Raw genomic sequence first — 19,187 nt, forward strand, 5'->3', positions numbered from 1 at the left:
TCTTCCTGTGGTTGTAAAAGCACAATGATCTTGTATAATTCAGTCTATCCTGCCTTTGTAAACTTTGAAAGCATGACGTCTTTATATCATGATCTAATAATAGCTATTATGATGACTCTTCATTGTCATGAAAAAATATAATTAGGTTTTCATATGGTCTAAGAAGGTAGGAAAACGATGTAAAGATTTTTGAAGGATGTTAACTAAAATAGTTAAAATGAGTCCAGCCATTATGAGCTTAACTCAGGTACCTGGAACATTGGCTTATATGGAACATTAAATTTCTGAAAAAAGCTCAAAAAATGGGACATGCATGTACATATTCCTACCATGAATGTGACTCCACAGGGCTACAAAATATTTAACCTTCATTTCAGGAGTGCTAGTGTGCTTCAGGTAGGTTTTATACAGTTTATTTGTCCTGACAAAAAATCACCCTATCAGCCTTCTCATGAGCATCCAGTGACAGAGATGTGGAAAAAAAACCTTCTGTGGGGAAAGTAAAGTTTGAAACAGTGAGGAACAGAGGATGATGTTCGAGAAGCCACAGGAGGAGACACCAGTGGACACCAGCAAGGAGAGGAGCCAGGGAGAAGGAAATGGGGAAGACATTCCTCAAGGAGCAGCTCTGAGCTCCGCAGCTTTGGGGACCATGGAGTCACAACAGCTTAAGATGTCCCTTCAGCACCAGCTGGGCATGGGCAACAGTGAGAGGAGAGGGTGGCAGCTATGACATCAGTGTTTGTGTCTTTACCTGCGCATGGGGGGAAAATTCCATCTGTTTCCCATAAGTAGGGTCATCTTTGAACAGAAGAGGCAGTTGTGTGTTTCCACAAATGTGGCGACATACATTGTAGGACACGCCAAGACTTTGCTGTAGCCCAGCCATAGGCTCTTTAGACTTTGGCGGGTTGTTCTCTTCCCCCTATCCCTTCATTTCTTCTGTCCACCAAAATGTATTGAGATCATCCTGGGAGCCAGACACTGGTAGGTGCTGGGGATATAGGCAGGAATGTGCTTTCATGAGAGACAAGAAAGCCTGACCTTGCTGCCACAGAAATTTCATTGCACTGTGAGACAGAGATGTGCCAATAGAAAGATCCACATAAGAAGCATAAGAAGAAGCATAAGAAGAGCATAAGAAGCATTAGAACGGGCGTGAAAGTCCATCCAGGGGACATTTTTGACCCAAATTTGAGAGGCCAGGAGAGCTTCCTGGAGAGAGTGACATGTAAGGCAAGACCTGAAAGACAAACCCAATTACCTGGGGAGGTGAGGAAGGAAGAGGGACAGGTGTTCCAAGAAAGGCAGATAGCATATTGAGGGGAGCAGTGGGAAAGAGAAGGGGAACTCCAGGAACTGAAGTGATCCCCACCACCAGAGCATGGAGTGTGAGTGAAAAGTCTGCAGAGGGCTGGTGACGGGGACCTCTGAACACGGGAGGCCAGACAGTATTGTAAGATAAACGGGAAGCCATTGCAAAGTTTCACCCAGAGGAGTAATGTGATCAGATTTGCATCTTAGAACAGTTGTTTTGGCACTTCTGACTGGAAGGGCAAGAATGGCCAGTGTTGTTGTTACCTGAAGGGTAAATGTGGCCTGCAATATGAAATGCAGTGAAGAAGGAGACATATGCATATATGTAAGTAAATATAATCGAGGTATATTTAGCAGACAGAATCAATAGACTTGGTGAGTGATGGACTGGATGTGTGAGGAGTCTAGATCACTTCCAGGTTGCTGATTTGGACAACTCAGTACTAATCAATGAAAAAGAAGATCCACAGGGAGGAACTTGTCTAAGGGGTGAGGTGGGGCTGAACAGCTGCGTTTGAGACTGGAGAAGTGTGTGCTGGGCATGGGATGCACAAGTGGAAATGCCTTTGGGTCTGCAGCTCAGACGTGGGCATGACCAGCATAGAGATAGAGAGGCCCCAGGCTGCCAGGTGAGTGTGATCCCCAGGTGATGGTGTCAGCTGAGAAGGGAAGGAAGCCCCTGTGAGGACTCTGAAGTGGCGAGGGCAGACAACAAGGAGTCCACAGGAGACAGGAAAGGAAGAACTAGAGGGAGGAGCCAAGCCAGGCATGTGTGGTGACATAGGAACCGAGGGAGAGGACATCTCAAGATTGAGGGGACGCTGCACAACAGGAGGACTATGTGGTTTTTGGCCACATCCACAGGAAGTCACAACAGGCAAGGAAAAGAAACTGGCAGTCAGACATGGAGTTGAGGAGTGAATCAGAGAGGAGATGGGCAGGGACAGCAGGGTGAGGCCTCTTTCTGAGGAAGTTTGGCTAAAGGATAGATCAGCTGGGACACATGCTGGAAGGGTGTATGGGGTGGAGGGAGGAACGGTGGAGGGCAGGAGAGCCTTGAGCCTGAGAGAAGAGTCTCCTAGAATAGAGAAGCCGAGGTTAAAATTGTGGGAGAGAGTGGGGATAACTGCGTGACAGATAATCAGGAGAACAGAAGGAGCTCCAGAATCATGACAGAGAGATGACCTTTGCCAAGAGCACGGCCCCCTCCGCTGTGACAGAGGGGTAGGACAAAACAATTGGTGTTCAAGTGTTGGTTCAAGTGTTGGTTTAACTATGTCCTTTAAAACATTTCTCCACAGACACTGCCCAAAGCAGTCCTTCACTACAGTGGCAGATACACCTGCAAATCTTCGCCTGAAACAGTGACCTGACCAAGCTAACTGCTGCTGCCTGGAACACTGTCCTTACTTTAGAAATGTTGACCAGACTGTAGGATACCCAAACAACCTTTTCAAGCAGAAAGCAAACAGATTAAGAAAGTAGCCAGATGAGTTAGCGAGCCCAACAGTGACTTTTGTTTCTTTTTTTCCCTGTTCCCTTTTCTTTTCATGATAGGAAAGGCTGGACAGGGATGTGTTGCAAAAGCAGTGATCTAGCTTATCTTGCCACCACCCAGGATGGCCCAGGATGTGGGTTCTCCTTGAATGACTGTTTGGCAGTCTGCCAGCCTGACATGGTCTGCCTCCTTCTTTGGTCTGGGCTTGCCCACTGCTTAGAAAGGGCCATGGGCAGTTCTGGCAGGGAGTTTTCCCAACATTGAGAAGGTGACATTTCTACTCCCCATTGCAGTCTGCACCTCTGACCTGTGGTCAGCAGACAGGACAGAGGCACTCAGTAGACAGAGCTCAGAGGACAGCACTCAGTCCCGGCGGAAGGTTCAATGTCCAGCTTTGCACCCACCCCATGTGACCACAAGCAAGCTCCATGACCTTGTAGGTCAGTTTCCTCACCCTGTTCAGGAGGAATTGTACTACCATCCTGTTAGGAAATTTGTGAGGATCACTGCGTTACTCATGTAAGGTCTTTGGAAAGTGTCATGTTACTGTTTATTAACTGCTTGTTGGTGGCCTGGCTGAGCCACATCCTTTATGAAAACCAGAACCCCTCAGCAGGTGTGGATGTCTGTGCAGCCTGAGACCCTTGTGTGAACAGCCTTCTGGCAGCTGTTTTTTCCCCTTGCCACAATCAGTGCCTCCCTGTCCCCAGGCATTGCTTTCTCTGCTGGGTGCTGGGTGCTCCACTGTTTTCCTACACCTCAGTTGTCTACAGGTGTATGTCTGTTCTGGAATCTAACTGAGGTGGCATTGATAGCAGTTCTGCTGTGGCACTGCCCTTCTTCTTAGATTGTCTTTTGAGAGCAAGAGAGGTCCCTTCACATACCCCAAGAACTTACCTGCATTTGCCCACATAGTCTCCATTTAGAAAATGGGAAAAGTTACGTCTGCCTACCTGCCAATGGGGTAAGAGGTAAGTTTCTTGTTGAAATCTGAGCAGAAAAATATGACCAATTCTATACCCATTGAAGACATATATGAGAAATTAAAACAATTCTTTTTTTTATATATACTTTAAGTTTTAGTGTACATGTGCACAACGTGCAGGTTTGTTACATATATATACTGTGCCATGTTGGTGTGCTGCACCCATTAACTCGTCATTTAACATTAGGTATATCTCCTAATGCTATCCCTCCCCCCTCCCCCCACCTCACAACAGGCCCCAGTGTGTGATGTTCCCCTTCCTGTGTCCATGTGTTCTTATTGTTCAATTCCCACCTATGAGTGAGAACATGTGGTGTAAAACAATTCTTTATGGACTGTACCTCCTATAAATTCCTAGAAGTTCTAAAAAAAAAATTCAAGGAGGACATAATAATTTTCTATAAATTAGAAAATTCTATACTGTGCAATTAAATAAAATGGCAGCATAGCTTTGAAACTAAAGTCAGATAAGGTAAATTGAAGTATGTGATGAATAAAAATACCATAAATTCTGACCAATATGATTTCAAAATATGATATGGTAGATTAACATTGAAAATGCAATAAATAAATTAGCCACCATAAGAGGTTAATAGAGGAAAAATATGATTATTGCAATAGATACAGGAAATTCATGGAATAACATTCACCATATATTTACAGGACAACTACCTTATAAACTTTAAATGACTTATTGCAACCATCTGAATTAATGTTGCTTAAACAGCATGCATCTTGGCTGCTTAAAAACCAGATAATAATTTCCATAACATTAATTTATTTATAACACCGTATTGGGTGTGAACCTATCATAAAGTTCACCCAACTATAAAGGTACACAATTGATGATTTATTAAATTGACACTGTGTGTAGCCATCACCATGATCTAACTTAAAAATGTTTCTCTCACTGAAGTTCTCTCTTGCCCATGTCAGTCCCTACTCCCATCTCCAGCCCTAAGCAATACTGCTCTGATATTCTGTCTGTATAAATTTCCCATCTGTGTAATAGAAATGGAATCATACAATATATTATACTGGGGTCTGACTTTAATCGTTTAGATACTAGTTTTGAAGTTAATTGATGCTTTAGCATGTGCCAGTCATGTGTTTTCCTTTTCATTGCTTCATAGTCCATTGTGTGGATATATAAACAGTGTTTATTCATTCATCAGTTGATGGACATTTAATTATTTCTGTTTTTTGTATTATGAATAATGCTGCTTTGAGCATTCATAATACAGTCATGTAATGTATAATAACATTTCCATCAATGATGGATAGCATGTATGATGGCAGTCCCATAAGATTATGACAGAGTTTAAAAATTCCTATCACCTAGTGTCCCGTAGCTGTCACAAGTGTGTAGCATAACACATTAGACAGGCATCAGTGATGATGCCGATGGAAAGGAATCTACTGGTTTTCCAGTTATGTTAAAGTACTGTATAGAACATACAACTATGTGCAGTATATAATACTTGGTAGTGAAAATAAATGACTGTGTTCCTGGTTTATGTATTTACTGTGCTATACTTTCTATAATTATTTGAGAATATATTCTATCTGCATATTAAAACAAACCACTTACCTGTAAAACAGCCTCAAGTAGGCATTTGAGGATGTATGCTAGAAGGTGTTGTTATCGTAAGCGATGACAGCACCATGTGTGTTTCTGCCCCTTCCAGTGGGACAAGATGTGGATTCAGAAGGCAGTGACATTGATGATCCTAATCCTGTGTAGGTCTAGGCTGATGTGTGTGTCTGAGCCTCAGCTGTTAACAAAAAAAGTTTAAAATTTAAAACTTAAATTTTAAAATAGAAAAAATATAGAATAATATTTTAAAAATTTGCACAGCTGTACAATATGTTTATGTTTTAAGGTAAGTGGTATTACAAAATAGTTGTTTTTAAAATTGTTAAAGTTTATAAATTTTAAATGTTACTGTAGGCTAAGGTTAATTGTTGAATAAATAAAAAATAGATTTCTATAAATTTAGGGTAGTCTAAAGATACAATGTTCATAAAGTCTATAGAAGTGTACAGTAAGGTCCTAGGCCTTCACATTCACTCACCGAATCACCCAGAGCAACGTCCAGTCCTGTAAGCTCTGTTCATGGTAAAGTGCCCTATACGGATGTACTAATTTTTATATTTTATACTATATTTTATTGTAGCATTTCTATATTTAGATTTTAGATATATAAATGCTTACCGTTTTGTTACCTTTGCCTGCAGTATTCAGTACAGTTACATGTTGTACAGTTTGAAGCCCAGAGCAATTGGCTGTATCATACAGCCTAGGTGTATAGGGGGCTATGCCATCCAGGTTTATGTAAGTGCACTCTATGATGTCTGCGTAATTACTACATCACTTAACGATGCATTTCTCAGAACATATCAATGTCGTTAAGAGACACATGTCTGTACAAATGACTTTGGAGAATATGCTTTCAGTTCACTTGGAGCATTCCTGGGTGTGGATTTGCTGGACCAAATGGTAAGTTCAAATTTAATTTTTTTTTTAAGAAACAAGAAAGCTATCTTCTAAATTAGCTGTGCCAATGTACACTCCTACCGTGCTGCATAGTACCAATTTCATTGTACACTGTATGGTAAGCCCCAGCATGTAAGAAATGAATAAAGTAACATATATAAAGATGAGTATAAAGCAAATGAGATTATTATTGTTGTTATTGTCTTTGTCAGATTCTCAAAATAATTAAGAATATATTTTTATATAAATGTGTTTGGCAACATAGCTGAAAACAGCATTAGTAGTTATATACTTTTATCAGTAACAAAGACATAAATTTTCCGGGAGAAAAACACTTGTAATAACAATGTCAGAATTAACATACAAATTCTGCAAGACATTTTTGGCAGTTTAATTGGGGCAGTATTTTGTAGACAAATGAACAACTTAAGTAAGGGGAATCAACAAAACTTGGGTTTCAAAAGTTATCTGGGTTTAGAGTGTGAAACTTCGTCGGAGGACACACACCTTGTGTGAATGAGATGCCTCGGTGTGTGTGGACATGTTGGAGGTACAGCATAATGGTGGCTTCCTCCAGAAAGGGACATTTGGGGGAGCACCAATGGCTCCTGTCTCACAGTGGATTCATTCCACCTAGACAACACAGCCTGATGTGGCATGGACATGAATGGAGGTCAAATGGACAGCAGCTGAGAGGATCAGCCCTGACAAGGGCCAAGGTGAAAGACCTGGGAGTCTCTTCAGGTGCAAAGTCTTCAGTTGAAAAAAGGAGGTGGTCACAGGAGATACTGAGCTGGATCAATAAAGTGCAGGAGAGAGAGTTGTTGGCCCTGGGGAGCGAGTAGGATGGACTCTTAAGTTTTCTCCTCCCTCCATTAATTTCTCTTCCGGTGCAGACTTCAGTCTTAGACTTCCCAGCTGCCTTGAGGGATTGGATGAGCCTTGGCCAACTCTTGAAGGTAAAGGAAAGCACCTAGCAAGATTGGCATCTGGGCTTGGCTGTGCATGTTTTCTATTCTGGGAAAATATACATAACACAATATTTATTTTAACCTTTTAACCAATGTGTGCACTCAGTGGCATTCAATATATTCACAGTGTTGCATAACCAACACTACTATCTACACCTGAAATTTTGATTATTTCTAATGAAACCTTGAAGACAGTAAGCAATATACTTCCTTTCCCCCTATTTCCAGCCCATGATAATTTCTTTTTCTTTTCTTTTCTTTTTTTTTTTTTAGGAAACAATAAAATCACTTTAATGTGCTACTTTTCATTTTGAAGTCATTACAGTATCAGTTGCAAAACTCAACAAGGAAAGATGCCTGTGGATGGCCGTGTTCTGGGAGTCACTGAGACGAGGTGCTCCTGCTTTCGCCCAACCTGATCTGGGACTCAGACAGCTACAGGCCCGAGTGGCTGGGAGGTTTGCAGGGAACCAGGTTTCGCTGTGATGAAAGCACCTTGCTGTGGGCTGGGAGGTGGGAGTGCAGGGCAGCCTGGGCCCCCCTGGCCCCATACTCAGATCGGCAAGTGCCCAGTGGAGGCCACATGGCCCCAGCACCAACCAATGTAGGGTCTGTGGGTCCCAGCATTTCCACATCCTGAAAAGTGAGACGTGAACTGTTTCCTAGGCAAGTTCTCTTCCACCGTGTTCTGGATGAGGTCTGTGAGCTCCTTCCAGTTTCACAAAGAATGTGCAGAAGGTGGAAAGAGTGGGGGACGCAGGCCCAGCTGCAGCTGCACTCAGACCCCTCAGTCATAAAGTCCGGGTGAGGGGCTGAGTAGGCGCTGACAGGAGAACAGCCCCTGTTCCTCTTCCCTAGCCAGGTTCTCACACGTCCCTGAGGAACTAGAGAGGAACGCCTCTGGGAAGCCCAGCCAGGGCCAACCGGAAGGGCCTTTTGGTGAAGTCTGACATCCTACATTAGTTTCTCTGGACCTGGGTGAGAACCGGCCCCCAGGGGAAGGACTTTTTTGCCAGCACCAACTCTCCAGCTGGGCTGTTGGTTCCCATTGCCTCCTGTCGTGGATACAGAAAAGCAGCCAGGCTATTCCTAGTGTAGTAAATACAGAGCTGGCTGAGGCAGGGCCAGCTGAGGTGCAAACTCCATGGGGTTTGCTGTCAGTCCGCCAGCCATCTGTCCAGCAGGCCTCAGCTTCACAAACAGGAAAACAGAAGGAGTGCATCTACTCACTGGGTGTCACACTGCCCCTGCTCACAGCCACCACCTGCATCGAGGCAACCTGCAGGCGGGAGCTTGGTTCCAGGAGGTGTCTGTAAACTTCTGTCCTGGGGTGGGCCACTGCAGATGGCCTGTCCTTGCTTTCTCATCACCAAGTCCCCGTTTTGGTGCTGACGCATCCAGACGTTAATATCGCTGACGTCTTCACAAGACCCACAAAGAGGGAGGGTCCAGGCACATTTTTTCCTTCCGTATCACCCTGGAGTGATGGGGAAATTTCCCCAAAAACCATGTGTACTGTGATTGCACATATTGGGGTGGGTATATTAGACTAGGGGGCCGCGGATGGGTGGGGAAAATCTTTCATGTGAGGTATTCCTCTAAGCAATTCTTGACAACTCTTTTCTCCTCCCTTCTGGAAGCTTCTGGCACTGGAGGTGGAGGCACGGCATGTCAGGGGTGCAGGTCAAGACCACACGTGCTTGGCACAGTACACAGAGCTTGGCTGGGCTGTGGGTGGGTGAGCATATGCGGGAGGGCCCTTGGCTTTGGCCACCGAATGCCCCTTGCTGGCTAGTCAGCCGGGACCCCCCCTGCCCCTCCCACTCACACATTAGGCAAGCTCTTCACAGATCCTGCGTGTGTCCTCAGGCACCGTCATGGAGTAGCACGGTTCTGGAGTCTGTGAAGGTCTCGTGGTCGTTGCCACCTGGTATGATTTTGTCTCCAAAGAAATAAATGGCCTTATAACCGTCATTTTTCACATGTCACAGGCAATACCTCTTGCCCCATCCATCAGGAAAGACATCAAAGCTGATCTGGCCTCCTATGAAAAACGTGAGGGCTTTTCCTGCAAACTCTTTCCTTGATCTGCTACAGCTTTTTCTCTTATATTTTCTTTTTTATTGAATTCGTAGAACTCAATGCATTCTTCTTGGCTGCAGCTTCTTCCAAATAGGGGACATGTTTAACATCCCATTTCAGAGTTCAATGAAAGTACCCCTCTTCTTCAGGAGTTTAATTTTTGCATTGCAGCTCAGACAATAGTTGATTAAATCTTGGATTTGGACCTCACCCAGGTGACTTTGAATATTCCATTTACACGAGCATTTCCCATCTTTGTATGCTACCAAGCCATTTTCTGGAAACGCGTAATCATATTTTTCAACCACAGCATTTCCCAGTTGCTCCTGCGCTTCCTCAAAGTCCAACCTGCCTACCACTCCGATTTTGATCTTCTGCCTCAATTTTTGTAGGAAGTCATCCATTTCTTTGGTAATTTTCTGCTGCGGGGTGGTCAGGGTCCCATCAACGTCCAAAAGGCAGAGCACTGGGCCGGGTGCTGCCATGTCCCCGGTTTCCAACTGCACCTTACAAGACTGGTTGGCACCAGCCCATGGTAATTTCTATCCCATCTTCTGTGTCTATGCATTTGATTATTCTAGGCACTTGATTTTAGTAGAATCCTACAATATTCCTTTTGTGTCTGGCTTATTTCATTAGGCATAATGTTTTCAGTATCCATCCGCATTGTATCATATATCAAAATTGTTTTTTATAGATGGATGATGTACCATTGCATGTATATACCACTTTGTTTTTATGCATTCATTTGTTCACTGATAGTTGGATTATTTCCATCTTTTGGCCCTTGTGAATAGTGATGCTATCAACATTAGTGTACAAATATCTGTTTGAGTTCTGTTTGCCATTCTTTTTGGTATATACCTACTACTAGAATTCCTGTCCAGTGGTAGTTCTATGTTTAACCTTTGGAGCAACTGCAAACTGTTTTTCACAATGATTGCAACTTTATACATTTCTACCAGCAATGTATTACAGTTACAATTTCTTGTTTTCCTTTAAACACTTATTTTAAACTATTTTCCTTTAAAAAAATTATCCGGCCGGGAGTGATGGCTCACGCCTGTAATCCCAGCACTTTGGGAGGCCGAGGCAGGTGGATCACAAGGTCAGGAGATCGAGACCATCCTGGCTAACGCAGTGAAACCCTGTCTCTACTAAAAAATAGAAAAAAATTAGCCAGGCGTGGTGGCGGGCGCCTGTAGTCCCAGCTACTTGGGAGGCTGAGGCAGGAGAATAGCGTGAACCCAGGAGGCAGAGCTTGCAGTAAGCCAAGATCGTGCCATTGCACTCCAGCCTGGGCGATAAAGCAAGACTCTGTCTCAAAACAAAACAAAAAAAATTATCCTAAGGCCAGGCACAGTGGTTCACACCTGTAATCCCAACACTTTGGGAGGCTGAGGTGGGTGGATCACGACGTCAGGAGTTCAAGACCAGCCTGGCCAAGATGCTGAAACCCCGTCTCTACTAAATGTACAAAAATTAGCTGGGCATTGTGGCACGCGCCTGTAATCCCAGCTACTTCGGAGGCTGAGGCAGGAGAATCGCTTAAACCTGGGTGCCAGAGGTTGCAGTGAGCCAAGATCAAGCCACTGCACTCCAGCCTGGGCAACACAGCAAGACTTCATCTAAAAAAAAAGAAAATTATCCTAGTAGGTGTATATTGGAACCTTTTTGTGCTTTTCACTTGCATTTCCCTAATGACTAATGATGCCAAGCAGCTTTTCCTCTGCTGGGTATACCTCCTTTAGAGACTTATATAATCAGGTACTTTGCCCATTTTTAGAATTGTCTTTTGTCTTTTGTTTGTTGTTGTTGTAGATTTTTAGGAGTTTTAGAATATATTCTAATTTTTAATTTCTTACAAGATGTATAATTTGCAAATATTTCTCCCTTTGTTTAGAACTTTGGATGTACAAACTTCCTTAATTTGTATAAAATTGATTTTTTTCTATTTATTATACTTTAAGTTCTGGGATAAAAATTGATTTTTTTAAGCATTGCCTTATTTTTAGTGTCATATTCATTAAAAGGTTGCTAAATTCACTGCTATGAAACCTTATCCCAATATTTTCTTCTGAGAGTTTTATAATTTTAGCTCTTATATTTAGGTCTCTGACACATTTTGAGTTAATTTTTATATGGTGTAAGGTAAGCATTCAGTTTGTTTATCTGAATGAGAATGTGCAGTTTTACCAACATCATTTGCTGAAGAGGCTTTCCATTTTCCGTTGTATATTTATGGCACTTTGTTGAAGATCACTTGGCTGTATATGTATGTGTTTAATTCTGGGCTCTCTATCAGTCCCAGTGGTCCTTATGGGTGCCCTAATTCTAGGACCATACTTTTTGAGTATATGTAACTGTATTGTACATTTCAATCTCATAAATGTGTGTCCTCCAACACAATTCTTTTACAATGTTATTGAATATTTGAGACCCCTGGAAAATTCATTCGAAATTGAGGGTTTTCTTATCCATTTTTGCAAACATCGTTGTCAGCAGTTTGACAGGGGTTGTAGTGCATCTGTACATCACTTTGTATAGTATTGCACTTGAATAATGTTTAGTCTTCCTGTCCATGAATACAGGATGCCTTTCTACTTATTTATATCCTCTTTACTTTATTTCAGCAATGTTTTGTTCTTATTGAGGTATAAGTATTTTGCTTCCTTGGTTAGCTATCTTACTAAGTATGTAATCATTTTACATGTTATTATAAATGGAATTACATATGCAATTTTCTTATTGGACTGTTCATTGTTGGTGTATATTAACACAGCTGCCATTTGAGTGTCAACCTTATACTCTGCAACTTTGAACTTGTTAACATTAATAGCATTCTTATAGATTATTTCATATTTTCTATATATAAAAAGGTAGAGAAGTTATTGGCTTCATATCTATTTTCTCAAGATATGAAATGTATATTGCTACTGTACAGTTAAATTCATACTCCCTACTGAATGATGTCCTTCCAAATGGCCTAGTTAGATTGTTCAAAAAATAATTTGTCTTCTTATTCCACAATTTATAGTTTTAGTTCTTTCTTCAAGATGATGTCTTTGTTTTTTTCCTTTTAGTAATACGTAGTATTTCTTATTCTGTTCTGCACACCAACGCTCCCTGTTAGCTAGTAACTGGAAGAATATGGCAATGTCTATTTTGTTTTTGCTTTAACATCATTAATGACCTTTTAAATTACTAATATCAGAAATTTGCAGTGAATCTGGAGTGGAGGAAATGTGCAGGGAAGCATTTCACAAATGAAGAAGCCTGACCTTCTTTTTAACATGGCTTCCTTCTTTTCCTGAGACGGAAATGTGTACTGAGCTCATGACGTGTGAGATCCTGTTGCTTTTGCTTCTCCTCATATCATGAGTTTTCCCAAATATCTAATGATAATGTCTGTGTCTAGGTCCATTTATCTACCACAACATGATTCCTAAACATATTTTTGTGTATTACCCAGAATTCTCTACTTACAGACATATCAATAATATACTTTCACCCAACCCATTGCCCTCCTCAGAGGTAAGAGATGCCCAAAATGGTTCTCCTGTCGCTTCATCCCGAGCACTGTTCCAAGGCTGGGCTGTGCTCATCTCTGTAGCTGGGCAGTGGGCTCAGGCAGAGCCACTTACATTTGGGAGGAATAAGTCATAAGAGATAATAGTGTATCATGAGTTTAGAACACCAAGATGATATAGCAGGTCACTCTCCTCTCCAGGTAAACTGGTGTTCATCCCATTGGACCAGGTATCTGTGGATTTTTTGTCAGGTTACTGGTTCATTTTGTAGACAGCACTCACTTTAAAAAAAATTTTTTTGGAAGTAGCCACTGCATGGAATCAGGATGTCACCAAAAGCATTTTTGACACCTAGAGCTATCTGATTCCTTGAAAACCAAGTTTGGGCTAAGCTGAAGTGGTTATTTTTGAACAAAACAGGTCTGTGTTATGGAATCAGCCCTGACTTGGAAGCTTATCTCCTGGGTTTGAAAGCAGCTCTGAATCTTGCTAAGTTGTGAGACCTCAGGCAAGTCAGTTCACCTCTAATTGACCTTGCTGACCATACACAACACACGCGTTACTTTTAGCATCCCATTCAACCCTCACTACAAACCTCACCTAAGTTGTGGTAGTTTACTGTCCAGACTCCTTAGATGGAGAAACTGAGGTGCTAAATGAATGTGCCCAAACTTGCAGGCTCCTAAGTGAAGGAGACAAGACGTGAACCTAGACATGTGGCCCCAAGGCTGAAGCAGTGAGTCGTTGAACTGCAGTTATCACGCCGAGAAGGGTAGCTCTCCACCCTGCCATGAGTTATAAGCATAGGTGGCTTCCTCACTCATGTGTGTCCTAGATTTCTGTGAGTCTGCAGACATCCCAGGCACTGGCTGTGATTACAGGGTGGCCACAGTAATCACATAGCTTAGGGCAGACATCAGGGAATGTAACTGTATCACTGGGCATAGCCATTGGTGTGGGCAGTAGAGAGAGGGCCCAGATACTTCTCATGCCATGGCCAGGTCACAAGTTCTGGCCACTGGGAAGCAGCACTGAGAGACTTCCATGAACTTCTTTCAGTGCTGAGGGCACTCCTCAGCAGTTGGCCCCAAACAGGTAAGATTGAAGAAATATTTTTGAAACAGTAGAGTGTATTATCACCAAAAGACCTAGGAGTGATCAAATCCTGCAAGCTACACATAAGGCACAATGACAAATAAGGCAGCAAAGGGCCGTTTGGTGATTAGTTCACCAAACTTGTTGCAACTGTTTGTACTGCAGAGTTAAAACATACCAGTATTCAACCCACATCTCCTCTCCTGAAATAAACTGTCCAACATCAGCTGGCCAGAACAAGCACAGATATTCTTCATACTCAATATGCATACATGACAAAGAAAAGGCGGTCTGGATGAAAAAATAGTGGGTTATTAATAATGGTTATTTTAAAGGATATAATGTCAGTGTTTCTAATTCTGTCATTGGTTATAACAAAGGATTAGTGAATAAATACAATAGACTTTTGCCGGGAATTTAATCCAATCTGTCTATTAAACTTTGCTTTTATTCAAGTGCAAAATCCTAAAACACATAATAACTGCAGTGACAGCCAATGTGGATCCATAGACATAAAAATGGTCTTGGGACATAAATTTTACAAGCTAATATTGTTTTACGGGGTTTAGAAAACCATTTAGCTGGGTTTCAAAACCAGCAGTGTGAGTAATGGGATTCTCATCAAATTACAGCATGTACTTCAGTACTGTTTGTAGACTGACTTATTCTTGTTGCATTAGGTTGCCATTAGCAAAATGCCAGGGACTCAGTTTCTCACTCCTTTCATGCTCCTCTTTCTTGCCTGTCTTTTCATGAGGAAAAATTTTCTAGCGCAGTCCAAGCTGTGCTTTTAACCGAACACATCCACACACACTGTCCTATTGTCTACATTCAGCAGAGCTCCCTGGATAAATCATGAACAGAAGCATCTATGACCGACAGTTGCTCTGTGTCCTTCTATCCTCTCAGGAGTTTCCAGCTCATGAGGGCAGAGGAGATGAAGAGAGGCCGATCGATGTGAGGGTGAGGTTGCCTGCTTTCCCTAAAATAGACATGTTCCTTTCTTGGTTGCTTTTTCAATTAACTTTACATGTGAAAAAAACGATGTGCATTATAGACATTAAATACTGTTTTCTGGGGTGGTGGAAGAAGAGATTCTTAGCAACTGATATGTAATCCAAAATGACATTTACATATGATGGCCTCAGGTTATAGACTGTATCCCTGGGGTCCTTGTTCTTGGAAGCAATGTCTTCTTGGATTAAGCATTTTGCACTTGCCGACCTAAATGGACCTAAGAGATACACCTTCTAGGAAAAGCTCATGTCTTTTCCAGTGTGCATCCTACCCTGTTTTGGGGTCCTTGGAGTTGACTACAGTTTCTGATCCAGTTTTTAATGCTCTTTGAGAGAAACAGAGCCAGGTGCAAACAATCCACAGCTCAGTGTGCCCCTCATATAGCTTTGTTTCTGTATTGCAGGTCGTGCAGGCGGCCCCTCTGAGGTGTGACTCCAATAAGTACTCTGGAATTACTTGCTGAGAAAGAAAAGTTTGGATGCCAAGAAAGGTGTGACATCCTTGCTGGCTTCAATGTGAAGAGCCACCCTGATTCTGGGATTCTGATAGGAATAAGTGTAGTGGGCTTTTTTTTTTTAAGTTCTCCAAGCAAAAATTATGACCAAATGTCTCCATCTGATGAACCAGCTGCACTCCTATGGGGGCACTGGGCTGTGCACTTGCCTGGTGTCTTATGAGTCTGCATTGTGTGATATGATTGTGTGTGTTTTAGTGTGTTTTCTCAGGAGAGATTTTCCATTTACACAGCACAATTGCCAGTCTCCGCTTCTAAAAAGTAAAATCCACCCCGGTTCTACTCTCTCCGTACATGACTCATTCACCCGTGCCGGAGCCACCTGTTATTACCCTCACTGCTCAGGTGGAGAATCTGAAGGGCCAATGGGAGTGGCCCCAGCTTTTGAGCTCCTGAATGAAAAAGTCAAAACATGAGCTCAGGTGTGTGGCCCAATGCTGACAGTCACCTGCTGACATGCACTTATGCGTCAGTCACAGGGTGTTCATCACCATGCAGGAGTCCAGCATTCATGTACAAGCCCTAAAGCACTGAGCCTGAGAGATCCCAGACTCTGCCCATCACCATAAAGTGACCTCCATGGTCACATAACCCAGAGCAGTTATAGGCACATCTTCCTACAGACCAGCATAGTCCTCAGTGTCAAAAGCACAAAGATCCCCGGATGTTTTGGGTCAGCTCACGGGTTCTAAGACATGGGGGACCATATAGAACAGTTCTGAAGTTATTTTGCTCAGCAGCTGGCCAAAGCTTATAAGGATCAGTGATATATTTCAGTAGATTTAGTAATGTTCACAAGCCCTAAAATGCTCAAATCCTGCCAGCTAAAAATGGTGAAGAGAGACAGATAAGAACACTGCACCACTCAGTGTGGTTTCCGTTGCCTCGTGGCAACTCTGTTATACATCTGGATTAAGGACCCTCAGCCTCAACCTAACCTTTCCTCCATGAGGAACCGTCTCACTGTTAACTGACTAGTGTAGCCTGCCTGGCCATTAGCCTACATGAAATAAAAGTTTTGCTTTAAAACAAGTGTAAATCTCATACAGCAGATAAGTGCAGTAGCAGCAGCATCTTGCAAGTTGTAAAGAAGACAGCGGCGATGTAGCTGGACTTGAAGCCAGACAGGAGGAATTAGGGAACTCTGTCACTGAATTACAGCACGCAGAGTTGAAAACCATTTGTAGACAATTTCGTGTTACAGTAGGTAGCCTTTAGCTAGTAAGCAAAGGTCTCTATTTCTCATTTATTTCCTGTTCATCTTCATTGTTGTCCTTCTTCCAAAATGGCAAACAGCCAAAGCAGAAGGCAATTTCAGTATTAATCTAACTAAGGTTTTGTGTAGTTTACTATCATCCAGGTAAGCAAATATAACTGCCTGCCTGCGTGCCTGCCTGTCCCCAACCCCTGCTCTGTGTTTTCATTTAATAAATATTTTGGTGTTCTACTTACCATGTGCTAGATTTTCTGGAAACCACAAAGAAAATGAGGTAGAATCTTTATATTGACAGCTGATAAGTTAGATTTAACATAACTGACAAAAAATTAAAAATTGCAACTTTTATAAAAATACCTTATATATGTCTGAATACATACTGAATGTAAGGCAGTTGACAAAAATAATTACACCTGCACTTATGGGCAGTTTCTCATGAACTTGTCAATTTCTATTTTTTCTACTTCCTCATTTCAGTAGATGATGCATATCTGAACCTGGAAACCGCTTCCCACTGTAGAGCGTGTCTGAGTCATGTCCCTTAGCTTCAGCAGAGCAGATCCAGCAGGCTCTGAGCTTGGCCTCTTTGCCTGAAGTGAGACCTCTAGGTAATGTCTCCAGGGAGGGTGGCACAAAGGATCCTGGATCTCCTGATCACAGCAGCCCAAGAGTGCTGCGCGTGCACCATGGCTCAAGAAGAAGACTTAAAAAGGGGAAAGTATGACTATTTCTAATCTGTAGTATTTCAGTATTTTTAATGTTTCGGTTATCTGTATGAAAAAGAATTTGCGATAAATAGAATAATTTGCCTAAAATTGAATCTATTTCACCAATAAAATTGGCTTTTAATTAAGTGATAAATCCTGTAAAATAGATAATAGATGCAGTACCAACATAATTTGATTCTAGTACACTGAGATAATCTTGAATACGTTAAGAAAGTCTTGTTTGTGTAGAAGAGTTTCAAATCATGTGAGTGATGAAGGGACCCTTCTGTTGAACCTTGGTGTGCATTTTAGGTCCATTTTGGGTTTACTCCTTTGTGCTGCTTCATGATGCCTTAGGACAAGGACAAGGCCTAGGCCTCCTTGTCTCAGTTCCCTCCTGCTCTCTCTGTTGCCCTCCTCCTTCCACCTGGAGCATGGCCCAGCATCAGGTTGGCGCATGCTGTGATCAGCTACCTCCATGCACCACACCAAACAAAGCTCTCTGGGTGACACAGTTGCCACCACCAGGGCACTGACCCTTACTCTGTGTTCTCCTAGCTCCTCCTGAGGGTGCTGTAGGAGACATCTTCAAAAAAGAAGATGCTGGCAATGTAAGACACTTTTCTTGGTCTTAAACAGAAATGTTACTTTCCTGGCTGCTTTCCTTTCCAGTCAAATATACACATGGGATTCTGACAGGGTGCATTATCTATGATGTCCACAGCTCCCTTGCTGGGTGGTACTGGTTGGCAGCCTCTCACCAACCCACACCTGGCATACTGGGGCCTTGTAGATGGCAGCATTCCCTATCCACTGCAATGCAGAGGCCTTTCCCTCAGCAGCAGTTTTCCCCATGGATTAAAAGTTATGAAAGTGGCCGGGTCCGGTGGCTCACACCTGTATTCCCAGTACTTTGGGAGGCCAAGACAGGCGGATCACCTGAGGTCAGGAGTTCAAAACTAGCCTGGCAAACATGATGAAGCCCCGTCTCTACTAAAAATACAAAAGTTAGCTGGGCTTGGTGGCATGCGCCTGTAATCCAGATACTTGGGAGGCTGAAGAAGGAGAATCGCTTGAACCAGGGAGGCGGAGGTTTCAGTGAGCCGAGATCAAGCCACTGCACTCCAGCCTGGACAGCGAGACTCCTTCAAAAAAAAAAAAAAGAAAAATAAAAAAGAGTTGTGAAACTGCCCATCTAAATAAACCTTAAAGGTAAATTCTGTTGGAAAAGTTCTTGTCTTTTCTGTAGGTGTACTTTGTGCTAGTTTTGGGGGACTTTGACCTTTGACTCTACCACTATACTTACAATTTTCTAAAGTTGCCAAGAGAATAACAGATATGTGTGACATGCGTGGCATCATCTAATCCTCCTAATGTGTTCTATAATTGCAGATGCCATCAGCCTCAGAGGGGAGTATTTACCTTGAAATGGCTCACTTCCTGAGGAACAAACTTGCTGGATCTAGTTTACAGAAACCTGATTCTGGGTTCCTATGGGAAGGAGCATTATGGGCCTGGTGAGAGCAAATGACTTTCAAGTAGAAAGCTATGGCCAGAGAGGCTGCAGGAATATCTGTGAACCCAGAGGAAAGACCAGGGAATCCTGTGTGAGGCAGTGGGGCTTCAGCGGGAGTAGGAGTGGGTAGCCTCTCTCAAATGACTTCTCCTGTTGTTTGTGTTTCTCCAGTGTGGGTGCTGGAGAGCATAACTGATGAGGAGGACTCTCCAGGTAGGGAACTGCTTTCCAGGTGGGACTCA

The 19,187-nt window shown here is 42.7% G+C and overlaps 1 pseudogene; it reads right to left on the reverse strand.

Annotated features, from left to right (window-relative positions):
• Positions 1 to 9,084: 9,084 nt before the first annotated feature.
• LOC115931463 (phosphomannomutase 2-like) lies at positions 9,085 to 9,835 on the reverse strand (annotated as a pseudogene).
• Positions 9,836 to 19,187: the final 9,352 nt, after the last annotated feature.

This window comes from Gorilla gorilla, chromosome 17 (assembly GCF_029281585.2).
Source record: "Gorilla gorilla gorilla isolate KB3781 chromosome 17, NHGRI_mGorGor1-v2.1_pri, whole genome shotgun sequence".
NCBI classification, from domain to species: domain Eukaryota; kingdom Metazoa; phylum Chordata; class Mammalia; order Primates; family Hominidae; genus Gorilla; species Gorilla gorilla.